At 40.6% G+C, this 23,994-nt stretch overlaps 2 long non-coding RNA genes across 4 annotated transcripts in view; one reads left to right on the top strand and one right to left on the bottom strand.

The window, feature by feature from the left end:
• Window positions 1–9,080, bottom strand: part of LOC138761963 (uncharacterized) — a 39,916-nt gene extending 30,836 nt beyond the window's left edge. The window contains exon 1 of the long non-coding RNA XR_011356657.1: window positions 8,972–9,080. This is a non-coding gene — a long non-coding RNA (uncharacterized lncRNA). The remainder of the gene's footprint in view (window positions 1–8,971) is intronic.
• LOC138761964 (uncharacterized) overlaps window positions 1–23,994 on the top strand; it is a 108,690-nt gene that overhangs the window by 49,208 nt on the left and 35,488 nt on the right. Inside the window, exon 2 of one of the 3 annotated variants that reach the window (XR_011356659.1) lies at window positions 3,225–3,351. The exons of the other annotated variants lie outside the window; for them this stretch is intronic. This is a non-coding gene — a long non-coding RNA (uncharacterized lncRNA). The remainder of the gene's footprint in view (window positions 1–3,224; window positions 3,352–23,994) is intronic. 3 annotated transcript variants of the gene reach the window in all.

Genomic DNA, 23,994 nt, shown 5'->3' with positions numbered 1-23,994 from the left:
GAGTTTCCGTATTAGAGCATCTTTGAATAACAGTATTATATTTTTATTAATTCTTGTGGTGTCAAGGTCACTGACAAAAGCCACTGCACTTACTAGTTATAGAGCATGATGTTGACCTTCTTTCAGAGCAGTAGCTCTCTGATTGGTGAAGTCATTTCCTCAAGAAATCAGGTATGCATTTTAATGACTTTGATCCAGCAATGCTGAAGAAACAGCTAAATATTTCCGATATAACACGACTTTGTCACTATTGCACAAAACAACATTCAACGCTTTCTATTAATGAATACTGCAATTTCATAAAACACAATGCATTAATCACTCAGATTAGTTCAGCTAGCTCAAACATTTAAATGAAATCCACACTACTTGAATATTAAAGGATTAATTTGCAAAATGAATACTTGAATTAAAACATAATTTGACAAGAGTGTCTCATTACAATCTTAATAATATATTATGTCATATTAACACTAATTAATTAAACATTGCTGGGAACCAAAATAAAGAATAATGATATAAAGGATATGTAAAGAGCATATAAAGCTTTTGTTTAATTGCACAGTTTTATTCTATAACACCTGCACACTTAAATTTAATGCATTAATTAATTATATGGTGAAATATTCAGGGGAGGGGGGAAGCTCAGTTTCACCACAGTGGAGATCCAAATCTATTAAGCATCCACACTGACTTAGACAAAATCCATTGTATTGCAAGCTCTCTTTTTTTACTCCTCAACCTTGTTAACGTGTCAACTCCTGGCCTCTTCCTTAAGATATAAATTACACTTGAATTTTATAGAAGCAATTTCAAGTGCTTATTTTTTAAAAACTTTAAGATTTTCAAATTACATAGAAATAATACATAAAAATAAAGACAAAATAAACTAAACACAAAAAAAAACACACCCCCCTCTCCCTACCCCCTCAGCCAGCCCCACAAGGGGAGCTAAAAAAAACCATATATCAAATAATTACAAACTTAAAATCTTAAACTATACAATTTTTAAAGATATTTCTAAACCCATACATTCCAAATAAGGTGATCACATCTGAACAAAAAAAAGGATCTCAATTCATTAAGCCAACAAACTATATTAACTTCTACATTATCTTTCCAAGTAATCGCAACACATTTCCATCCCACTGCCATTGCTAAAGGGACAAAACTATCTGAAACTTATCCAACCCCAAATCAGTCAGTGAAACAGTATAACCCAGCAAAAATATTTCTGGGTCTAATGGTAATTTAATCTTAAATAATTTTTCACAAAATACTCTTAATTTTTTTCCCCAAATGGCTGAACTTTATCACAAGACGAAACTGCATGTAAAAATGTTCCAGTATCTAAAACATCAATCTGACTCACAAAATCCATATTTTTTCAATCTATCAGGAGAGGTTTTTTTATGCTGACCTGAGTCAGGAAATTATTAAGAGGCGCCAAGAATTAAATTCAGCAAAAGAGGTGTTGTGGAGATATTATGAGTTTGCCTTTCGATATCCTGCTACGTTGAAAGTTTTCTATGGGAATTTTCAATCTCAATTTTTTGAGAGTGGACATATGAATTAAATTTTGCTAATTCTTCGCCAGATGTGTGAGGAGCTGAACGATCATGGTCACCTAAGAGGAGGGCATCTGATAAGAGGAATGGGAATGGGAATGGAAAGAAAGGTGAATTGATACGGAGTCTGCGAGAAAATTAATTGTTAAGAAGTTCTGAAACTTTCAAAAGTCATCTACAACTAGTGGGTTTTTCCACAACCAGTTAATTGGGGAGTTACTACATTGGTGTAGTTCTGGGGAGAAATTTTTTTGTTTGTGTGGGGTTTTTTATATATAAGGTTTTTTTTCTGTATTTTATCTAAAAGGATTTTTAAGCAAAGGGAGTTTTTTTTTGTTCAAGTGTGAATTGTGGTTTTTTTTTAGTAAAAAATGTCTAATTTGAATTTGGTGACTTTTAATGTACAGGGATTGAATAATCCAATTAAGCAGAAACATGTGTTGGTTTATATTAAAAAGATGAAGGTTGATATTGCTTTTCTGCAAGAAAAATATTTAACTGAAATAGAACATTTAAAATTGAAGAGAGATTGGGTAGGGTATGTAGTTGCTTCTTCATTTAATTATAAGGCATGAGGAGTGGCGATTTTGGTTCATGAGAAAATACTGTTTGAACTGGAATCATTTACTGAAACTGTGGGTAGAATTTTAATGGTGAATTTTAAGATTTTTGCAGAATCGTGGACGTTGATGAATGTTTATGTGGATGATGAGTGATTTATATCTGAAACCTTTTTGACATTAAATCAGGGTAATGAAAACATTTTAGTTAAAGGGGATTTTAATTGTGTTTTGGATCCGTTATTAGATAAATCTCCGAAAAGTATGAATAAATCTAAGATGGCTGTACAAATGGGGTCTTTGATTAAAGATTTGAATTTGGTTGAAATTTGGAGAAGATTAAATCCAACAGAAAAAGATTTTTCTTTTTAATCATCTAAGCATGATTCATTTTCTAGAAAGATTTGTTTTTGGTATCAGCATATTTTCAAGTTTGAATTGTTGAGGCTGAATATAAGAGTAGGATTGTGTCCGATCATTCTATGTTGTTTTTATCTTGTGTTGGTTCGGAGGTTATGCAATCAACTTATTGGTGGAGATTTAATGTAATGTTACTGAAAAAACCTGAGTTTATTAGTTTTGTTAAGGAACAAATCACTTTTTTGAATACAAATTTTAGCTCAGTACAGAGTAATTTTATTTTATGGGATGTCTTGAAAGCATATTTACGGGGCCAAATCATTAGTTATTCAGCAAAAGTTTTTTTTTAAAAAAAACAGTATTTGGCAGAAAATTTGACTTTGGAGAAATAGATAACTGAGTTGGAAAAAGAATTTTGGAAGAATGTTACAGAAAAATTTTAAAAGCAGCATTAACTAAGTTGAAATTACATTATAATACTTTGCAAACATATCAATAGGAGCAATTAATTCAAAGAAATAAGCAGCATTATTATAAATAGAGCTCATAAGGTATTAGCTTGGCAATTAAAAACAGAACAGGTTTCAAGAACTATTAATGCTGTTAAAAAGAATTCCATAGTTACTCAGGAAATTAATGACCAATTTCATTCATTATATCAGAAATTATATACTTCTGAGGGAATTCAAGATGATGGTTCTATTGAACCTTTTTTTATCTGATTTGGACTTGCCAGTTTTAGGAGAAGATGAGTGAAAGAATTGGAGTCTCCATTTAAAGATTTTGAGATTAAAGAAGCTATACAGAAGATGCCAAATGGGAAGTCTTCAGGTGACGATGGATTTACAGTAGAGTTCTATAAGGTAGTTTTATGAGGATTTGTCCCCTATATTTATGGATGTGCCTCAACAAATAACAGAGGAACATTCATTACTAGAATCCTGGTTGAGTGCGATAATTACAGTAATTCCAAAGAAAAATAGAGATCCGTTGAATGTGGCTTCATATTGGCCAATTTCTTTATTAAATGTAGATTATAAAATAATTGCTAAAATATAGGCAAATAGACTTGCTAAATATTTGCCTCAGATAGTACATGTTGATCAAGCAGGTTTTATTAAGAATAGATATGCTTAGACTGATTACATTGATCATTGCATCGAGGCAATAACCCAACCAACCAATGGTTGTCGTGCTGGACATGGAAAAAGCATTTAAGTGCAATTTTTTATTTAAAGAGCTGGAAAAAATTAATTTTGGGCCTTTTTTTTACTGGTTGGGTTAAGGCATTATTTAAAAATCCAGTTGCTAGTGTGGTGACGAATGGCCATATTTCTTTGCCATTTAATTTAGCATGAACAACACGTCAAGGTTGTCCATTATTTGCATTGGTCATTCAACCGTTAGCCCAAGCAATTAGACAAAATGATAATATTAAAGGGATAAAAATTGCAGTTGATGAATATAAGATTAATTTAATTTCTGATGATGTATTGATTTATTTGACACATCCAGAACAATCGTTGAAGCATTTACAAAAATGTTTGGAGCAATTTAGTGTATTATCTTGGTATAAAGTAAACTGGGACAAAAGTGAAATATTACCAATTGCGGATGGGAATTATAATGAGTGTAAACAGATTATAAAATTACGATGGTCTAACAAAATCAAATATTTAGGAGTAATTGTGGATGTGGATTATCAATCTTTATATAAATTAAATTATGTACCATTATTGAAAAAGATTAAGATGGATTTGATTAAGTGGAAAGATCTTCATTATCATTGATAGGTCAGGTAAACTGTATTAAGATGAATATCTTCCCACGTATTCAATTTTTTTTGGTTTTTTTTTCACATCTTTAAGATTGACACCTTGTCAGAGAAGTGCTGATTCTACAACCTTCAGTCAGTAAAAGTACTTATCCAAAAGAAAGGATTATCGAAGATGCAGTCAGATGGAAAAATTGATTCTTCAACTTAGAGAAAAAAATGCCTCATTCGAAAAGTATTCCCACTTGTGTTGCTTCACTTGGATGGACTGTTTGGTGCCCTGAATGGTGGTGAGGGAAGAGGTTTGGGTGCAAGTGTAGCATTCCTTGTGGTTGCAGGAATAGGTACTGAGGATTTGTACAGTGGGAATGGAGAAGTGGATGAAGGAGTCCCAAGGGAGTGGTTCCTGTGGAAAGCAGAGAGGGGAAGATGTGTCTAATGATGGGATCACCTTGTAGGTAGCAGAAATTGCAGAGGATATGTTGGATAGGAAGGTTGGTGAGGTGGTAGGTGAGGACAAGGAGAATCCTGTCCTTGCTTTGTTTCATAGAACATAGAACAGTACAGCACAGTACAAGCCCTTCAGCCCACAATGTTGTGCCAACCTTTAAACCCTACCTCCAACATAACTCTCCATTTTAAATTTATCCATATGCTTGTCTAATAATCCCTTAAAATTCACCAATGCACCAACCTCCACCACTGACACAAGTAGTGTATTCCATGTGCCAACCAGTCTCTGGGTAATAAACCTTCCTCTAGTATCTCCCTTGAAGTGCTGGCTGTCTATTCCTCTTAATATCTTGTATACCTCTATCATGTCACCTCTCATCTTCCTCCTCTCCAAAGAGTAAAGCCTTAGCTTCCTTTATCTCTGCTCATTATGCGTATACTCTAAACCAGGTATCGTCCTGGTAAATCTCCTCTGTACCCTTTCCAATGCTTCCACGTCTTTCCTATAATGAGGTGACCAGAACTAGACACAGTACTCCAAGTGTGGTCTAACCAGGGTTTTGTAGAGCTGCGTCATTACCTCATGGCTCTTAAACTCAATCCTTCAACTTATGAAACCCAACATCCCATAAACTTTAACTACCCTGTCTACCTGAAAGACAACTTTCAGGGATTTGTGGACATGGATCCCCTGATCTCTCTGCTCTCTCACACAATCAATCCTGCCATTAACTCTGCCTTGGAGTTCATCTTTGTAAAGTGTACCACCTCACACTTTTCTGGATTGAACTCCAACTGCCATTTCTCAGCCCAGGTCTGAAACCTATCAATGTCCCTTTGCAATCTTCTACATTCTTCTTCGCTATCCAAAACACCACCAACTTTTGTGTCAACTGCAAATTTACCAACCAAGTGGAGGTGTCCATGGAAGATAAATGGGAAATGGAGGGAATGCAGGTAAGGGCTGAGTTGATGGCAGTGGAAGAGAAACAATGTTTTTTTTTTTGAAGGAGGATATCTCAGATGTTCTGGAATAGAAGAGCTCATCCTAGGAGCAGATGTGATGGAGATGGAAGGATTGAGATATAGATTCCATTCAAGAGACAGAGTGAGAAGTGCTGGAGAAACTCCTCAGGTCAGACAACATCCATGGGTAGAAATGGTTAAAAACGTTTCAGTCAGATCCCTTTATCAGGACTAAGATAAAATGAGACATCTTTTAAGTGGGTAAGAAGCTAGGGGAGGCCCCAAAGCTGATAGGGTATAGGTCACAATGTGTAGGAGGTGGAGGAAGAAATGATTAGGAAGGGCGAAATTGCTTATTGTCGTGGTTTCCAAGGCTGACAGTTAGGGCTTTTCTCTTTGGAGCGATGAAGGAGCAGAGGTGACTTAATAAGTGTACAAAATTATGGACGGGCTTAGACAGATTAGACAGCCAGCACCTTTTTCCCAGGGAGGCAATGGCCAAATATCAATGTGCATCTGTTTGAGGTGAGTGGAGGAATGATTAGGGGAGATGTAGGAGGTAAGCTTTTTTCACAGAGTGGTGGTGTCTGGAATGCATCACCTGTGGTACAATAGGGACATTCAAAAGACTCTTAGACTAGGATGAGAATATAAGGAAAATAGAGGGTTATGAGTGTGAGGTCGGGAAAATTTTGATTGTTGTGGAATAGGTTTACACAGGTCTGCACAACATCATAGACTGAAGGTCATGTATTATGCTATAATGTCCTATGTTCTATATTCCTCTCCTCATTGCCACAGGCTACTATTCAGAAACCCTTGTATAGGAATAAATGAAAATATAGTATTGTAGGAAACATGCTAACCGAGTGAAAGAACAATGAGCTCGTTGGAACTCATGATCTTTATTTTCACTCACGTGCTCCCACTTTTAAGGCATTTGATGCTCCCACCACGGTGCTCCAGAAACGGTCATCGTGACACAAGTGCGCTCCCTGCATTTATGCGGGCCCTCAGCTCCAAATGGAAAAAAAGGCTACCTGACGTCATCTTTGATGCAGCTGCTCCGATAGTGCACTCGTAACACACAGATGGCCTGGCCATCAAATATGTGTGTCGCCAGACAAACCCCACCCCAACCCCCCCAAGCCAGAACCAGCATGTGTCTGCCTTGCTCAAAGTTTTTACACTTTCATTTAAAAAATTTACGTCAGCACTTGGCCGGCTGTAGTGTGGTGGCTTCAAGTGGTTGATGGTGAAAAACTCCTAAAAATGTCCAATATCACTTTGTAAAGTCCCTCATATGGTAATTGGATGAGCAAACGGTGGTTGCCCTGGCAGACAAATGCAAACTCGCAAATTTTAGAGAATTATGGGGTGAAGGAAGTCGATGGTGGTTCAGTGGTCTGGGTGTGAGGTTACTTTGCATCTCACGGAGTCACTGTAGCACTGTGGTGTTATCTGGCACCTGGCCATGGGTTACAGGCAGGAATTCGCCAAGGACTGTCAAGTCTTCACTGTAAACTATTTCAGCTGATGATACCTGTAGGTTTTCCTGGGAGCTGTACAGATCCCAAGAAGGACTCAGGGGAGCTCATCTACCCAGTTGGGGCTCATCAGCCGGGCCATGAGCACTGGCTTGAAGTGCCTGTGGAAACATTCAACCAGACCAATGGAATGGGGGTGGTAGGCATTGGTGTGGTGTAGCTGCATGCCAAGGAGGCTAGCTAATTCAGACCAAAGGGTGGAAGTGAATTGGGCTCCCCAGTCTGTGGCTATATGTGCCAGGATGGCAAAACAGGACACTCAAATAGACAAGCAAGGCCCTGGCACTGGAGTCAGCTATGGTTTTGGTGATTGGGACAGCCTCAGGCCACCTGGTGAAGCGGTCTACTATGGTAAGAAGGTACCAGTAGCCACACAATGTCAACATGATATATGGGCAAACTGGCCACTCCGGCACCTCACCTGGCTGTTTCAGCCTCTGGGGCCGCTCTCTGCAGCTTAAAATGCGGCAGAGCAATGGTCGTCTTCCCTACCAATCCCCCATGCAGCTGGAACTGTTCTAGGAAAGACAGAGCAGTTCCAGCTGCATGGTGAATTATGGGTAAGGAAAACAGCCATTGCTCTTCTTATGTGAAGGAAAGCCCCAGCCTATACAGTTTCATTATAATTCAAATTTACCAGTTCCAGCACACTTCCTCGAATATTTTCGGCATCTTTTCCATCTTAGCAAAATCTCTCCTAGAGCTGGCCAACTATACCTGTGCACAATACACTGTGTACTCTTACCAACATCCTGTACAGCAACCAGGCCCACTGGGCAATGAATGGTAATTTCTCTGGCAATGAACACATTATCATAAACAGCTCCCATAAAATTTACAGACAAGCCAACAAATCCTTCCATGTGAATGCCATTAATTAACTTGTTTTAATTACACCTTTCCATATTTTAAATGCCAATAAATCTAATGTGTTTGTGATAAAAGACCTCCCAGTGGCCAACAAATTCAATTCCAAACACCACTGCCATGTTGATATGTGTGCCCATGGCCTCATGTACTGCCAGTTGAGGCCACCTGTAAAGTGAAGAAACAACACTTTATATTCAATTTTAAACTTGCATTAGATTTTCACCAGTGGAAATCCTCTTGCTCTTTCCAAGAGAGATATTTGTGTCAGGTACAGCACATACAAGTCCAATTTCAGCTGATTATACATATACAACCTGACAAAACATCATCCCTCCAGACCATGGAGCTTGCATAAAAAGACACAATGCACAGTGCATAATGATCACATAAATAATCAAATGATGAATATTTAGGATGATTTACATGGCTAAGTGGTACAGTTCATCAATTATACAGCCTAAGGGAAGAACTTATTCCCCAGCCTGATGGTTCTGATTTTGATGCTTCTGTACTTCCTCCTTGATGGTAGTAGGTAGAAAATATTTCCATGGATGGAATGCTACAATTCCTTGATCCATATTTAAATAATGTAAATGTTGTCTATTCTGGAAAAGGAGACCGCAATGATCCTCGTAGCTATTTTAATAATCCTCTGTAATGACTTCCAGTCTGATGCTTTGCAGCTACTGGTTATGCCACCAGACAGGCCTTTGTGCTCCTTTAAAAGGTTGTCAAGTTGGGGGCTGGTACCCTTGCCCTCCTCAGCCTCCTTAGGAAAAGAAGGCACTATTGCACCTTGGTGACTAATAAGGAGGTGTTCTGAGTCCAGGAGAGTTCAACCCTTATGTGCACACCAAGGAATTTTATGCTCACCATGACAGAACTGGTGATGTGTAGTGGAAAATGGTCAACCTTCATCCACAATCATCTCCTTTCTTGTCTATATTGTGACTCAGGTTCTCATAACATTTTATGGGCCTTTCAGCCTCTTCTCTGTAATGTGACTCATCATTGTTGCTGTAATGTGACTGTTGCATCACAATTGCAAATTTGGCAATTCTGTTGTAATCTGGAATCTGGTAGTGCAATAATGATTCAGGATTGTAAGCACACAGCCCTGAGGTGCAACAGTGTTCAGTGTGATGGGGCTTAAAGTTTTGCTACCCACCTGGACTGACTGTGGTCTTTCCATCAAGAAATACAGAGTCCAGTTACAGAGAGGGGTGTTTCATTTCAGCAAAGACAGTTTATCCACCGTTTTCTGAGTATGATCGTACTGAATGTTGGGATGAAGTCAATGAACAACAGCCTGTCGTATGAGGCATTGTTCTCTTTGGTTGGGTCAGGACAGAATAGAGGCTCTGGTTCTTGCATAATCTGTGGATCAATTTGGGCAGTAAACAAACTGGAATGTGTCCAATGTCAATGAAAGGTGCGTTCTTTCACCAGTTGCTCAAAGCACTTCATGATCGTAGATGTGTTACCAGGCAGTTATCATTTTGATCGACTACCATCGCTTTCTAGGATGAGAGCGGGTGGCTCCCTTGAAACCTACAGGGACAGTGGACTGCTGCAGTGAGATGCTGTAGATGTCCATTCCTTCCTCTGTGAGTTGTGCCACACAGACCTTCAGCACGCATCCAATACGTTATCTGGACCTGCAGTTATATAGTCTGAGTATCCAAGGTGGGAGTGGGGTACAGCTTTGTACCCCACCATCTTACTTCCCTATAATCCAGGCACCATAGATAGGATATTCCTCACCTTAGTTACCACGATGCAGGCTGCCTGTTCTTCAGTGCAAGAAGAAACTTTCTCTGATGTCACCTTGGGGTTCTCCTCAAACCGCCATAGAAGATATTCCACTTGTCAGGAAGGGAGGCATCATTGTCATTGACCATAAGATTGACCGAAAGTCAGTTATTGTTTGAATACCCTCCCACATGTGCCTTATGTTGCTGGTGTTGTTAAATCCATGCTTCTTGTCAAGGTACAAAATGTGCAGCAAAACCACAGAGTACAAAGCACAGATTTTATTGAGTCATGCCAATGAGAATGAGCAGTATTAGAGGCAGGTAGACAAGGTCACCTCACTAGGGTCTTTTATAGAATGAAAAAAATCCGACTGTAAAGGCAGAGATTCTCCGCCCTTGCGTTGCAGAACGTAAGTGGCTCCAAGGTACCGACTCCAATCCCTCTTCAACCGAATGTCTGCGGTGGTGCGGAGCACTCTGCCATGCATCATAAATGTACAGCCACTGCATGCAGCTGGCTGGGACAGGCCGATGACATCTCAATGAGAGTCAGGAGCCACTGCAAGGGCTTCCACGGTCATTGGTTTGGGGTTAGGGCTCCCTCATGCCACCCAGAAATGTCCTCTTCTCATTCCCCTCATTCCTTCGCCAAGGCCATCAAGACCGAGGGACAGGAGGCCATCGAGAGCCGGGGGCCCAGCTGAAGCAAGGAGAGCCAGAGGGTGAAGGGACCCGGGTGCTGAGCTCCACGGCCCGGAAGGAAGGAGGGTAGATGTTGAGCAGTGGAGACGAAGAAGCAGAGCTGTGGAGTCCGATAGCAAAGAGCCAGAGTGGTAGCGCTGGGGAGAAGAGCTGGAAGAAAATCAGTGGCCGTCTTTGTTAGGTATAATCCCCCCCACGCAGCTGGAACTACTAGGTGTTTCCCAGCGCAGTTCCAGCTGCGTGGGGGGATTATATTGTTCGGCGCGTATGTTAGACTTCATGGGGGCAGGTGGCCAGAAGCTCAGGAGGACACGGTGAAGCACCACGCTTCATAAAAGCAGCGCAGGAGAAGCCTTTTCGGGCTGCTCCATAAAGAGGTACGTTCAGATTTTTCTCAGTAATACTGTTGAAACTCATTCAAAGAATCCAGTGTGCAATATTTAATTCTTGCATACAAATGTTACAAGTTAAGGCGTTACTGTGAGTATTTGCTCATTTCTAACGAAAAAGGTTGCTGTTAATTGGCCTTTTACACGTATATGTTATAACTTAAAGATATAAATTTGCAGCATATACAATGGAAGGAGACTGAAAAGATGCTTGTGATATATAGTAGCTCCTTTCAAATTGCAGCATCTGGCATCCAGATGCAATTACTGGGGGGTTCAACCCATTAAATCGCCAATCCAGCGATTTAAGGCGGATCCTTCCCCCACAATGACGTGGCAAGAGATGCGTCACGCACTCACGAGAACTATCGGCCCTCAGTTTACCTCCCCCCCCCCACCCCAACAGGCTGTCAGTCGCTCCCTCCGTCAGTTACCGCCACCCCACCCGTCAGTCATGCACCTCACTCTCGCTGCTGAAATGGGGTGGGGGGGGGGGCGTGGTTGCTGCTGTGCTGTGCTGCTCCAGCAATGGCTGTCTTCCTTACCCATAATTCCCCCATATTGCTAGAACTGCTCTGCTAACATGAAAGCGGTTCCTGCTACGTGGGGGATTATGGGTAGAGAAGACGGCCATTGCTCTTCCCCGTATTGATGACGAGTGGCGCTACGGCACCAGTCGCCCCATCTCCGCTGGATCCGGAGGGCGATACGAGGCGCCTCCGGATATGAATGGGACGCTGGAGCAGCCTTTTAGGGTTCCCATTTTTCTATCCGCTCCATAGCCAGTCTCAAGGTGGCCTTTACAGAGGAAAATCTGTGCTGGTTTTCTCATAATTGATATTTCTAGATAGGCTATAAACACAAACTTCTACAGTGTCACACAAGTGTCTGTAGCTTCTCTGTGTGTACCCACACTTTGCCTTGCTGAATGCATAGGAGAGTTTAGCCCTTGTAGATCTTAATGCCATCTCGTCTCCGACCTGAAAGCAGTGTCATGAACTCTAAATGATTCACAAACCTTTGTGTCGAGGCGTGGATACTTATTTGACCTGAGTGTGTAGTGTTTGATCACCATGACACCTTCAATACACTTGTCACTGTGTCTATATTCTCGTGGATGTTGATGTAGTCATTGCTGCTGGCCAGACCCTTGGAATTCACTCCAGTCTAAGGTTTCAAAGCAATCCAGTAGCATTGCTGTAACTTTCTCTGGCCAGATCCTAATCTCTGTGAACTGGTTTGATTTGTTTTTATCAGTGGTCTGTACACAGGGATAGCAGTGTGGACATATGGTCTGACTGTCCCAGGTAGGGGCAGGGGACAGCCTTGTATGCTCAAGGCTAATTTGTATAGACCAGATCCAAGATATTTTCTCCCCAGTTGCAAAGTTGACATGTTAGAATGTTGGCAGGACTGTTTTTAAGTTGATGTGATTGAAGTTACTGGCAACGATTCTGCATCCAAAGTTTCCTTGGCTTCACAGATGGCCCCATCATTTGCAGAAGGGGCAACAGTAACTGCTGTGATAAGAGTGCCTGTGAATTCTCTGATAGTAGAAAAGGCTTTCTTCTAAAATTTATATCGTCAAACAAATTGAAATCTTATCAATTATATTTAGCAAGCACATGCTAATATTTGATTCATAAGAACTGGTTTTTTTTAAATTGATAATGCTTATGACGTATAAAATACTTTCCTGGTTGGCCAGTGTTACACAGCTTTGCTATTTTGTGATCTGCAGTATGCCATTTATGTCAAGCTTGTCTCTCTTGTGAGACATATCTGTTATAACTTATTTCTCATCCAACAGTTTTTACTGCAAATGTCCACATATTTTATGGCATTGTTCAAAGCAAAGCAATCATAGGACAACTGTGTTGTCAAATTGGTCTATTGTCCTTTAGATCAATCTTTCTGTCATCACTTCATATATATCCTATCATAAAAATTGCACTCAAGTAAAATGTAATCAATTGATCTGAAACAGCAGCATGCTGATGCTGGGTATCATATTAATTTTCAAACCCACTTAGTTGTGTCCAGAAGCCCATAAGTGAGTGTTTAATTGAATTTGAATGACTCAGCCTTCAATCGGATGAAAGAAAATAGCTTTGAATGCCCAAACAAATGTAAGTAAAAATGAAGTAGGTTCTTTTTTTGAATATTTTGCAGAACACCTCAGCTGATAACTGGCATTATTGTGATCGACAAATCACCTTTCACTCAAATTCTTCATCCTAAACCCTATCCCACCATGTCTTTGCAGCCCTTGGCCTCTTATGCCGTTGAATGAAGTAGAATGAAACTTCCACCACATGCAACACTGCCATCCAAATTCAACCTTGTGTGGAGATAGTTATCAATTCCAGCACTTAATCCAAGATTTCCAAAATGTGCCTTATTTTCCTTTTAGAATTTCAGATGCTGGCCTGTCACCCAGAATCACTCACCATGCTCTGCCCATTCCTGCATTTGCTAGATCCACGTGCAAAGGCCCAACATTACTAACCTGAAATGAAATGTTCACAAATGTACATTGCAATTGTATGTCAGCATCAATGAAAGCTTGCTTCACAAATGTTACCAACTCTAATTTCTTTGAGAATTTTTCTGCAAATGGCAGAAGGAAGTATTATAAATGATGGAAATTGAAATCTTGCCAAGGTGTACAATGTTGGAAAGGTGAATGATCCGGAAAGCACAATAATATGGTTAGGTGGGCCTTCCAATGACATGCTAAGGAAGTACCACCCCCAAACACCTAAGTGCATTGAAATTTCACAAAGCCCCATCTCTAGCATTATTAATGCTAGGTCAAATCAAGAATATTCAATCACAATCAATTTTAAAATATTTACTTTACTTTGGCTTGGCTTCGCGGACGAAGATTTATGGAGGGGGTAAAAAGTCCACGTCAGCTGCAGGCTCGTTTGTGGCTGACCAGTCCGATGCGGGACAGGCAGACACGATTGCAGCGGTTGCAAGGGAAAATTGGTTGGTTGGGGTTGGGTGTTGGGTTTTTCCTCCTTTGCCTTTTGTCAGTGAGGTGGGCTCTGCGGTCTTCTTCAAAGGAGGCTGCTGCCCGCCAAACTGTGAGGCGCCAAGATGCACGGTTTGAGGCGTTATCAGCCCACTGGCGGTGGTCAATGTGGCAGGCACCAAGAGATTTCTTTAGGCAGTCCTTGTACCTTTTCTTTGGTGCACCTCTGTCACGGTGGCCAGTGGAGAGCTCGCCATATAATACGATCTTGGGAAGGCGATGGTCCTCCATTCTGGAGACGTGACCCATCCAGCGCAGCTGGATCTTCAGCAGCGTGGACTCGATGCTGTCGACCTCTGCTATCTCGAGTACCTCGACGTTAGGGGTGTGAGCGCTCCAATGGATGTTGAGGATGGAGCGGAGACAACGCTGGTGGAAGCGTTCTAGGAGCCGTAGGTGGTGCCGGTAGAGGACCCATGATTCGGAGCCGAACAGGAGTGTGGGTATGACAACGGCTCTGTATACGCTTATCTTTGTGAGGTTTTTCAGTTGGTTGTTTTTCCAGACTCTTTTGTGTAGTCTTCCAAAGGCGCTATTTGCCTTGGCGAGTCTGTTGTCTATCTCATTGTCGATCCTTGCATCTGATGAAATGGTGCAGCCGAGATAGGTAAACTGATTGACCGTTTTGAGTTTTGTGTGCCCGATGGAGATGTGGGGGGGCTGGTAGTCATGGTGGGGAGCTGGCTGATGGAGGACCTCAGTTTTCTTCAGGCTGACTTCCAGGCCAAACATTTTGGCAGTTTCACAAAAATGTCAAACCACGTAAAAATAATTAAACTTATCCAAAATCCCCTTTGTATCTACAGCCTGACAAAATATATCAGAAATTAATTATGCTGAGGGCCTATAACAAGTTAAACTTGATGCATGAAAGAATTCTCAAGAATGAATGAACTATTTTGTTTTCTGCTCTGCTTCCCCCTTTCTCAGAAACTTGTTTATGTTAAACCTATTGTATCATAACATCAAACAAAGGTGAGTTTCATCTTTTATGAATTGTATTTACTCAAAGTCTGTTGTAAACACAGACTTGCTGGGATCAACTAAAATGGCATCCGCCAAAGATTTGGTCAGGGGCACAAGTTAAGCCCCCAACAGTACTGTGATTTTGCTGGCCTGGAGAAGATAAACAATCAACAACACATTTATAGCCACATCAATCATAAAAATCAAAAGTAATTATTTCTCCTAATAAAAACACAGAAATGCAGGAGGAACTCTCTGCAAGTCTCACAGCATCTTTCGGAAGTAAAGATACATTACCGACATTTCGGGTCTGAACCCTTCTTCAAGGTATTGGAAGAAGCATGCAGTGCCTGAATAAAAGAAAGAGCAGGGGAGGAGTATAGACCAACAGACAAAAGGTGATAATTGGATATGGAAAAGAGGCCAGGAGAGAGGAAAGGTGAGAATTGGTAGGAAAAGGGGATGTAGTGCTTTGCCTCTATGAATGCAGAGCTGAGGAAAAGGAGACAGAAAGCTCTTTTAAACTGCAGGGTAACCCTCCTGTCACCCAGGTGTGATTACTGGGGCAAAGGTGCTGGAGTACCTTTTAAAACTGCAGGGGGATTGTCCCATTAAATCACCAACCCAATGATTTAAGGGGGATCCCATCCCTGCGATGATGCAGTAAGTGACGTGTCACACACTCGTGGGAACTTTCAGTAAGTCTCCCCCGCCTCACCATCGGCCGACAGTCAACCCCCACCCCCACCGTTAATCACCACCTTCCTAAAATCACCAAACCCCCCCCTCCAGTCACTCACTCTCCTGTGTCAGTCACCACCCCCACCATCAATCAACACCCACCCCGTCAATTGCTCTCTCTCCCCCCCACCCCAGCAACAATCCACTGCTGTGAACATTGAGCTGTCACTGCGAACCACAGTGGTGTTTGCAGCATCAGTAGATTGTGCCCCCCCCCTCCCGTGGCAGCGATCTCTCTCCTCCCCCCCCCCTCTGCAGCAGCAACCCCTCTCTCTCTTCCCCCCCCCCCCCCGCAGCCTCTTCCCCCAAGGAAGTGACCTCACTACCTCACTCTCCCCCAGAATGTGGCCCCAATCTCTTCCCCCCCCCCACCACTCTGGTCCCCACAGCAGCAACCCTTTTCTCTCCCCTCGATCACAGCAGGCACTTCAGCCAGGGTTTTCCCTGTGAGGCCAACGCTTCACAGGAGTAACTAGGTCAGGCATTTTGCTGTTCAAGTTGCAGGTGGACACAACCTAGTTAAGTTTAACTGGATTCCCTAACTACCTCTGAGGTAGGTCAGGGACCCAGTTGGATTAGGACTACGCTGACCGGGTCAGAGGCTTTAAAGTTGCCACATTAGTAGGGCAATAACCCCATTTTACACAGCAGCTTGAAATGGCCGAGAAGGACTAGGAAAAATAAAGTCAAAGTTGGAGGAAAGGAGACAGGGAGGAAGGAGGGTGACTCATGGAAACCGGAGTTTACAAAAGAAAAGTAATTTTTTCTGTTTAAAGTTTTCAATGTTAAAAAAACATCATTGTTAATGCCATCCATGCCAGAAGGATTATGAGACGTTGCTCCTCCAATTTGTGAGTTGTCTCAGTCTGGCAGTGCGTGAGACCATGGACAGGCATGTCAACAAGGGAATGGGATAGGAAATTGAAATGGTTGGCCACAGTGTGATCTGTGCTGTTACTGAAGACAGAACTAAAGTGCTCAATTAAGCAATCTCCCAGACTGACTCCAGTCACTCCAATGTAGAGCAAACCATAATGTGAACATCAAATTCAGTAGATGGCCCTTGCAGATTCACAAGTGAAGAGTTGCTTCACTTGGAAGGACTCTTTAGCACCCTGAATGGTGGTCAGTTAGGAGGTGTGGACCCATCTCCTGAAGTCATCAAAGGAGGTGTCAAGGGGATGATTGGTGGGAATGGAGGAGTGGGCAGGGGATTCACATATGGGAAAAGGAGGGAAGAGGAGGAGCAGGGAAGATGTGTCTGTGGTGGGATCACGTAGAAGGTGGCAGAAAAGGTATGTTGGATGTGGATGCTGATGGGGTGGTTACTTCTTCATATATGTTTCCTGATATAAGGACCATTTCCAGCAATTTTCCCATCCTTGCTAAAAATTCTAACAATGGGTTTCACTGGCTGTTTTCAGATTTTAATTAATCAAATTTAAAATCAGTCACAAGTGCATATTTCCATTGTATGTTAGGATATTTATTTGCTTCTTCCACAAATATTAACAGCTATGTCAGCTAGGATGGCATAACTTTTAGTGCAATGCCATTACACCATCTACAATCAGGACTGGGGTTCGAAACATGTACTGTCCGTAACGAGTTTGTATGTTCTCCTCATGTCTGCATGGTTTCCTCTAGGAGCTCCAGTTTTCTCCCATTGTTGGAAACATACCACAGGCTGTAGTTAATTGGGTGGCTTAGGCTAATAAGCCGAAATGGCCTGTTACTGTGCTGTAAATTTAATATGCTTTCTGAAAGGATTCTCCAGCTCGATACAGAAGGAATATAATAAATTGATTTACACGGTCCCCCAATTAGATGAGGAAAACATCACAATATTTATTCCTTTTTCAATTTCAACAAATGTGGAGAAATTTCTTTAGCCAGAGGATAGTGAAGCTATTGAATTTGCTGCCATGCAGTTATGGAGGCCGAGTCATTGAGTGTATTTATGGCAGAGATTGAAATGTTTTGATTAGTCAGGGCATGAAAGGTCTGGAGAGAAAGCCGAGGAGTGAGATCGAGTGAGAAAATGAATCAGCTCATGATTGAACGGCAGGGCAGACTCAATGGGCTGAATAACCTATTCTTCCTCTTGTTTCTTTGGTCTTAAATTAGATCGAAGGTCATCGTCAACAAAAGAAAAATGATTGATAGATTGAGCAATGATTATGCATTAGGATACCACTCATTCATGATTTTTGGTTTTATTTGTTAAGTTAATCATGGGCAGATAACAGGAATGTCCAAAATTTCACAAAACATTGGAACATCTTCGTTAAATTCAAACAAAATCATAACATTAGTCCAAAGCAACCTGAGCTTGTAAAATGACATAACTTTTGACAATTGAAGCAAATTTTATAAGATGAATACAATGGTCAGCCACTATCATGAGTATATTCAATGAAATTGTCACAGGATAGATGCAAACTCTGAATTTCTGAAAAAGGGTATATATGAAAATATCAGTCTGAAAACTGAAAGTCTGAAAAGAGATGTAATTAAGTGCCAGGCCTCTTTGGATTTAATTTTGCTAACCAATGGTTTCTAAAATTAATTCACTCCCATTCACTCTTTCTGCAACAAATGTTGCTTTGTTCCCATTCAAACTATACGTTTTCATTTGAATGGGAATATCAAGATTCAATGTGCAGTGATCAAAAAAAAATTTCAATAAAATTCTCACTTTTTTTTTCAAATCTGTCTATGGTCTCACACCTCTCTCTCTGTGCAATCTCCTGCTGACTTGTAACTGCATGAAATCTGGACTGTGCTGGTTCTGATTTCTGAAATACTCCTGAATTTAATCCCTCCACATTGCAGTTTCCTCTTCATCTGCTCAAATTTCCCTTCCAAAGCCTCTCCCATGTTTGACTTATTTTCCTTCATTAAGATGCTCCTTTAACCTTACCCTTTTAACCCTGCCTTCAGTTAGATACTAATAAGAAGAGCATGTTGAGTGAATATAAATGATTGTAAAAGTGTGAATAAAGCTAAAGGTTGTTGAAGTCTTGAGAATGATTAAAAAAAAAAGGACAGAAAGTTTAGAAGAGGATAAGAATTTAAACTCGGGCAATAAGGAGACAAATATGAGAAAGGAGCTAAACACAGGACTTGAAGGTATTGTATTTGAAAGCTCACAGAGTACAAAGCAAGGTAGAAAAACTTACAGCTCAGTTAAAAATTGGCAGGTACTAAGTTGAGGGTGTAACGGAGATATGACTGAAGGAGGAGACATCCGATTGAAAAGACAGTCAAGTGGTTAGGAGGTGGGAGATGTGGGTGGCTCTATTAGTAAAAAGGAAATCAAATCAAATCCTTAGCAAGAAGGGACATAGGACCAGAGGATGCAGATTCCTAGTGAGTAGAGTTGAGAAACTCCAAGGGTAAAAAGACCCAGATGGGAGTTATATACAGGCCTCCAAATGGCAGAGAAGATCTTTAAGAAAGCAATGTTACAGTAGTCATGGTGGACTTCAATATGCAGGTAAACTAGGAAAATCAGATTGATGCTACATCTGGATTTGGTGCTGTGAATTAAACTGGAGTTCATTAGGCATCTTAAGGTAAAGAAATGCTTAGGAGGTAATGATTATGATATAGAATTGTGGTCTGATGTTCAATATGTATTTAGATTTCATGTACCTTTGCAAGTTATATTTGGGAAATTAAATACACTGGCTCATTCTGTGTGGTTAAAAAGTTACAAAATGCACACCATGTTCATATGTAACATTTAAGCAGTTCTTTGGTTTGGCTTCGCAGACGAAGATTTATGGAGGAGTATGTCCACGTCTGCTGCAGGCTCGTTGGTGACTGACAAGTCCGATGCGGGACAGGCAGACACGGTTGCAAGGGAAAATTGGTTTGGTTGGGTGTTGGGTTTTTACTCCTCTGTCTTTTGTCAGTGAGGTGGGCTCTGCGGTCTTCTTCAAAGGAGGTTGCTGCCGCTGAACTGTGAGGCGCCAAGATGCACGGTTGGAAGTAATGCTCCCTTAATACTAACATAAATCAGTAAATTTACTTGGACATTTCCATTATTAAACTCTGTAATAACACATGGGGACAGTTGTACTGATTCGCAAGATTGTGACCTTCTAGACTATCTATATGCCTGGATTCTTAATTAATTAAATAATGAACTTCAATTATTTAATAGTAATCATGAATAATCCTTGTTTAACCTCCATCGTTCACAACATTAAATCTGACACTGTTCACAGACCTTGAGGTGTTGGTTGAATATATTTACCTCCTCCGAACACTGCGAGTCCTGCTGAGTTCCTCTAGCATTTTTGTGTTTTAATACAATCACAGCATCTGGAGACTATCATAGTTCAGTCTGACACCATTGTTTTTTGGTATTAGTTTTCATCTGTAAATAAGTAAATACCTAGTTTTGCTAAGAGAGATCTGTTGACCATATGAGAATTATTTTCCAAGCATAGAAATTAAACTTTATTTCTATTCTGTCTTCGACAAATAATCTGTACAATTGACTATTGTTCAAATAGGAGTGTGTCTGTAGACTCAACCAGGGGAGAGCAGCACATGTTTGTATCATCAACTATTATTAGCAATGTGTACTTCCAACATGGTTCTGGCATTCAAGAGAAGGCAGCAAGAATAATCTTCCATCAAGTTTGTCCAGTGACTAGTGGAGTTCCTCAGGGATCGATCCTCGGTCCACTACTGTTTGTTATATATATTAATGATCTGGAAGTAGGGGTGGAGAATTGGATAAGCAAGATGGTGGATAATACAAAGATTGGTGGTGTTGTGGACAGTGAGGAAGATTACCATAGATTAAAATGTGATTTAGGAAGGCTGGAGGTGTGGGCTGAGAAATGGCTGATGGAATTTAATACAGATAAGTGTGAGGTGTTACATTTTGGAAAGGCAAATCTAAATAGGTCATATGCCTTAAATGGTAGGCTATTGAGATGTGCAGAGCAACAAAGGGATTTAGGAGTTGTGGTAAATAGTACCCTCAAGGCTGATACTCAGGTAGATGGTGTGGTGGTGAAGGCATTTGGAATGTTGGCCTTCATAAATTGGAGTATTGAATTCAAGAGTAGGGAGGTTATGATGAAATTGTACAAGGCATTGGTGCGGCCAAATTTGGAGTACTGTGTACAATTTTGGTCACCAAATTATAGGAAAGATGTAAACAAAATAGAGAGAGTGCAGAGAAGGTTCACAAGAATGTTGACAGGATTTCAAGGTTTGAATTACAGGGAAAGGTTGTGCAGACTGGGGCTTTTTTCTCTGGAGCGTAGAAGATTGAGAGGGGACTTCATAGAGGTGTTTAAGATTTTAAAAGGGACAGACAGAGTAAACGTGGATAGGCTTTTTCAATTAAGAGTGGGGAGATTCAAACTAGAGGACATGGTTTAAGATTGAAGGGGAAAATTATAAGGGGAACATGAGGGGAAATTTCTTTATGCAAAGGGTGGTGGGGATGTGGAATGAGCTTCCGACAGACGTGGTCGAGGCGGGATCATTGGTTACATTTAAGGAAAGACTAGATAGTTACATGGATAGGAGAGGACTGGAGGGGTATGGATCGGGTGCTGGTCAGTGGGACTAGGAGGGTGGGGATTTGTTATGGCATGAACTAGTAGGGCCGAACTAGCCTGTTCTGTGCTTTAAGTGGTTATATGGTTATATGGTTAAGTTACCTGCAATGTGTTTGATTAAATTAAGATGGATGTAGGAATGAACCTGGGTAGCTAGTTTCCTATCAAATGCACCTGAGCTCTCAGGTTGTCTTAAAATGAGACTAAAAATCTGTTAACCTTGGAAGACAGTTTACATTACAAAGACTTAAATGTTATACATGTGAGGTTTCCTTGATTAATTGACATTAATGGCAATGTATTCTGCCCATCATCTCTCCTTCACTCAAGCACCCGACAATGGCATTGCTAATTATTTAGAGTTTATTGCAAACAATGGTAATCTTGATGGGACAAATAACCTGTTGGAGAACCAACGCAGGTAATATGCGATAAATAACCCGCCTCTATATTGTATTCATTCTATAATTCTATGATTTAATTACTTATTGCATTTTTTTAATTATTTATCTAATTTAGTTCAGCAATTGCTGTTAATGTTGATGTCAGTGAACTAATTTATGCAAGCAGATAAAAATGAGAGCACGACAACAAGTTCAACGCAGTACGCATGCCTTTAGAAGGAAACTATTTAACACTCTTTACTGCGTCCACATCCATACAATTGAGTAAATTACATCTTCTCCCCCCTTTCGTTCTCTATCTTTCTGTTGCTCATCAGTTCTGTGACTAATTGGCTAATTTAGTTAATTAGTGTGCGCAGCATATTTTTTCAGTTACTCCATTTAATTAAGAAACTGTTCACTGTGTTATTACTGGAGTTTACTAATCTAATTTCTAATTCATATAATTACAATCTAATGCTAATCACATCACCCACTTAAAGATAATTTCATCCATAAAGTGTGCCTTTTACTCCTATTGCTTGATTATCATAGCCAGGAAAGTAAGAATTATAGATTGCTTCATGGGTCAGGTATTTTTGGATCACAACATGTTGATGCTGTAAGATATTTACATTTATGAAGCATAAGAAATGATTAATCTACAATGTACATTTATACAGGAAAATCAGTACTCACTCAATTTCAGCAAAAGTAATATTTAAAGCAATGGTTCTCAACCTTTTTCTTTCCACTCACATACCACTTTAAGTAATCCCCATGCCATTGGTGCTCTGTGATAAGTAAGGGATTGCTTAAGATGGTATATGAGTGGGTGGGAAAGGTTAAGAATCACTGCTATAGGCCCAATTGTTACTGAAATATTTTGCTTGAGAAAAATTGTCATTGGCCTGTTTCCTTTGGAGTTTATGAAACCATACACATAATGAGTCAATAAGGTACAAGTAAAACAGTAGTTTTCAAGCTTTTTCTTTCCATCCACATACCACCTTCAGCAATCCCTTACTAATCAAAGAGCACCAATGGCATAGGGAATATTTAAAGTGGTATGTGGGTGGAAAGAAAAAGGGTGAGAACCACTGATTTAAAGCTATACATTGTTGTCACGGGAAATGTGCGTAGAAGAGGTGATTGTAGCTGTAGATATTCCAGGCTTGTAAGAAATCTGACTTTGAGATTAAAATAACCAGTGAATGACCAGGGAATCATCCTATCTTCAACAAGTCAATCAGTTATCTTCTTAAACGGGGTGGCCAACCTTACTTAACCTAAAAGCCAATATGATAAACTTCAGATGTTTGAGAGCCGCAAGATCTGAAAAAATATTACATACATTTTTTTTCTCTTACATGCATATTTTGTAACAACAATTTAAAAAATATTAAGAAATCATGTACATAATAATATTTATTCATGTACAGTACAACTCTGATAATCCAAAATGGTCAGGATCTGGCCTTTGTCGGATAAACATTTTTTTTTGGAGAACTAGTCATTTTTTTAAAAACAGCCCAGTAGCAACAGCAAATTACTGTATCAATGTTTAAACAGCAATAAACAACAAGGTAAGCCTCTTTAAGCATTAAAATAATGTTTAATTCTCACCAGTTAAATGCTGGCTGCTGCAGATCACTGACACCTCCCCACCGAGGTCTCCACTGCCACCAGCAGCCCAAAATCCCCGGTCATTTTGGCTCCAAAAAAGTTTTCAGATAAATGAGGATTTCAGAGAATCCAATGTTGGATCATCAGAGTTGTACAGCATGTAGTTTTTAAGCTGCTAATTTGTATTAGTTTCAATAATCAATAAGTCTTCTTCTTTGGCTTGGCTTCGCGGATGAAGATTTATGGAGGGGTAATGTCCACGTCAGCTGCAGGCTCGTTTGTGGCTGACAAGTCCGGTTGCAGTGGTTGCAAGGGAAAATTGGTTGGTTGGGGTTGGGTGTTGGGTTTTTCCTCCTTTGTCTTTTGTCAGTGAGGTGGGCTCTGCGGTCTTCTTCAAAGGAGGTTGCTGCCCGGCGAACTGTGAGGCGCCAAGATGCACAGTTTGAGGCGATATCAGCCCACTGGCGGTGGTCAATGTGGCAGGCACCAAGAGATTTCTTTAGGCAGTCCTTGTACCTCTTCTTTGGTGCACCTCTGTCATGGTGGCCAGTGGAGAGCTCGCCATATAACACGATCTTGGGAAGGCGATGGTCCTCCATTCTGGAGATGTGACCTACCCAAGATCGAGGACCAATCAATAAGTACACATACCATATATATGCATATAATCGTTGAATTTTGTAGACCAATTTTTAGGGTTAAAT

The sequence above is a fragment of the Narcine bancroftii genome, chromosome 4 (assembly GCF_036971445.1).
Source record: "Narcine bancroftii isolate sNarBan1 chromosome 4, sNarBan1.hap1, whole genome shotgun sequence".
Lineage (NCBI taxonomy): Eukaryota > Metazoa > Chordata > Chondrichthyes > Torpediniformes > Narcinidae > Narcine > Narcine bancroftii.
This window is presented reverse-complemented; position numbering and strand designations above follow the sequence as displayed.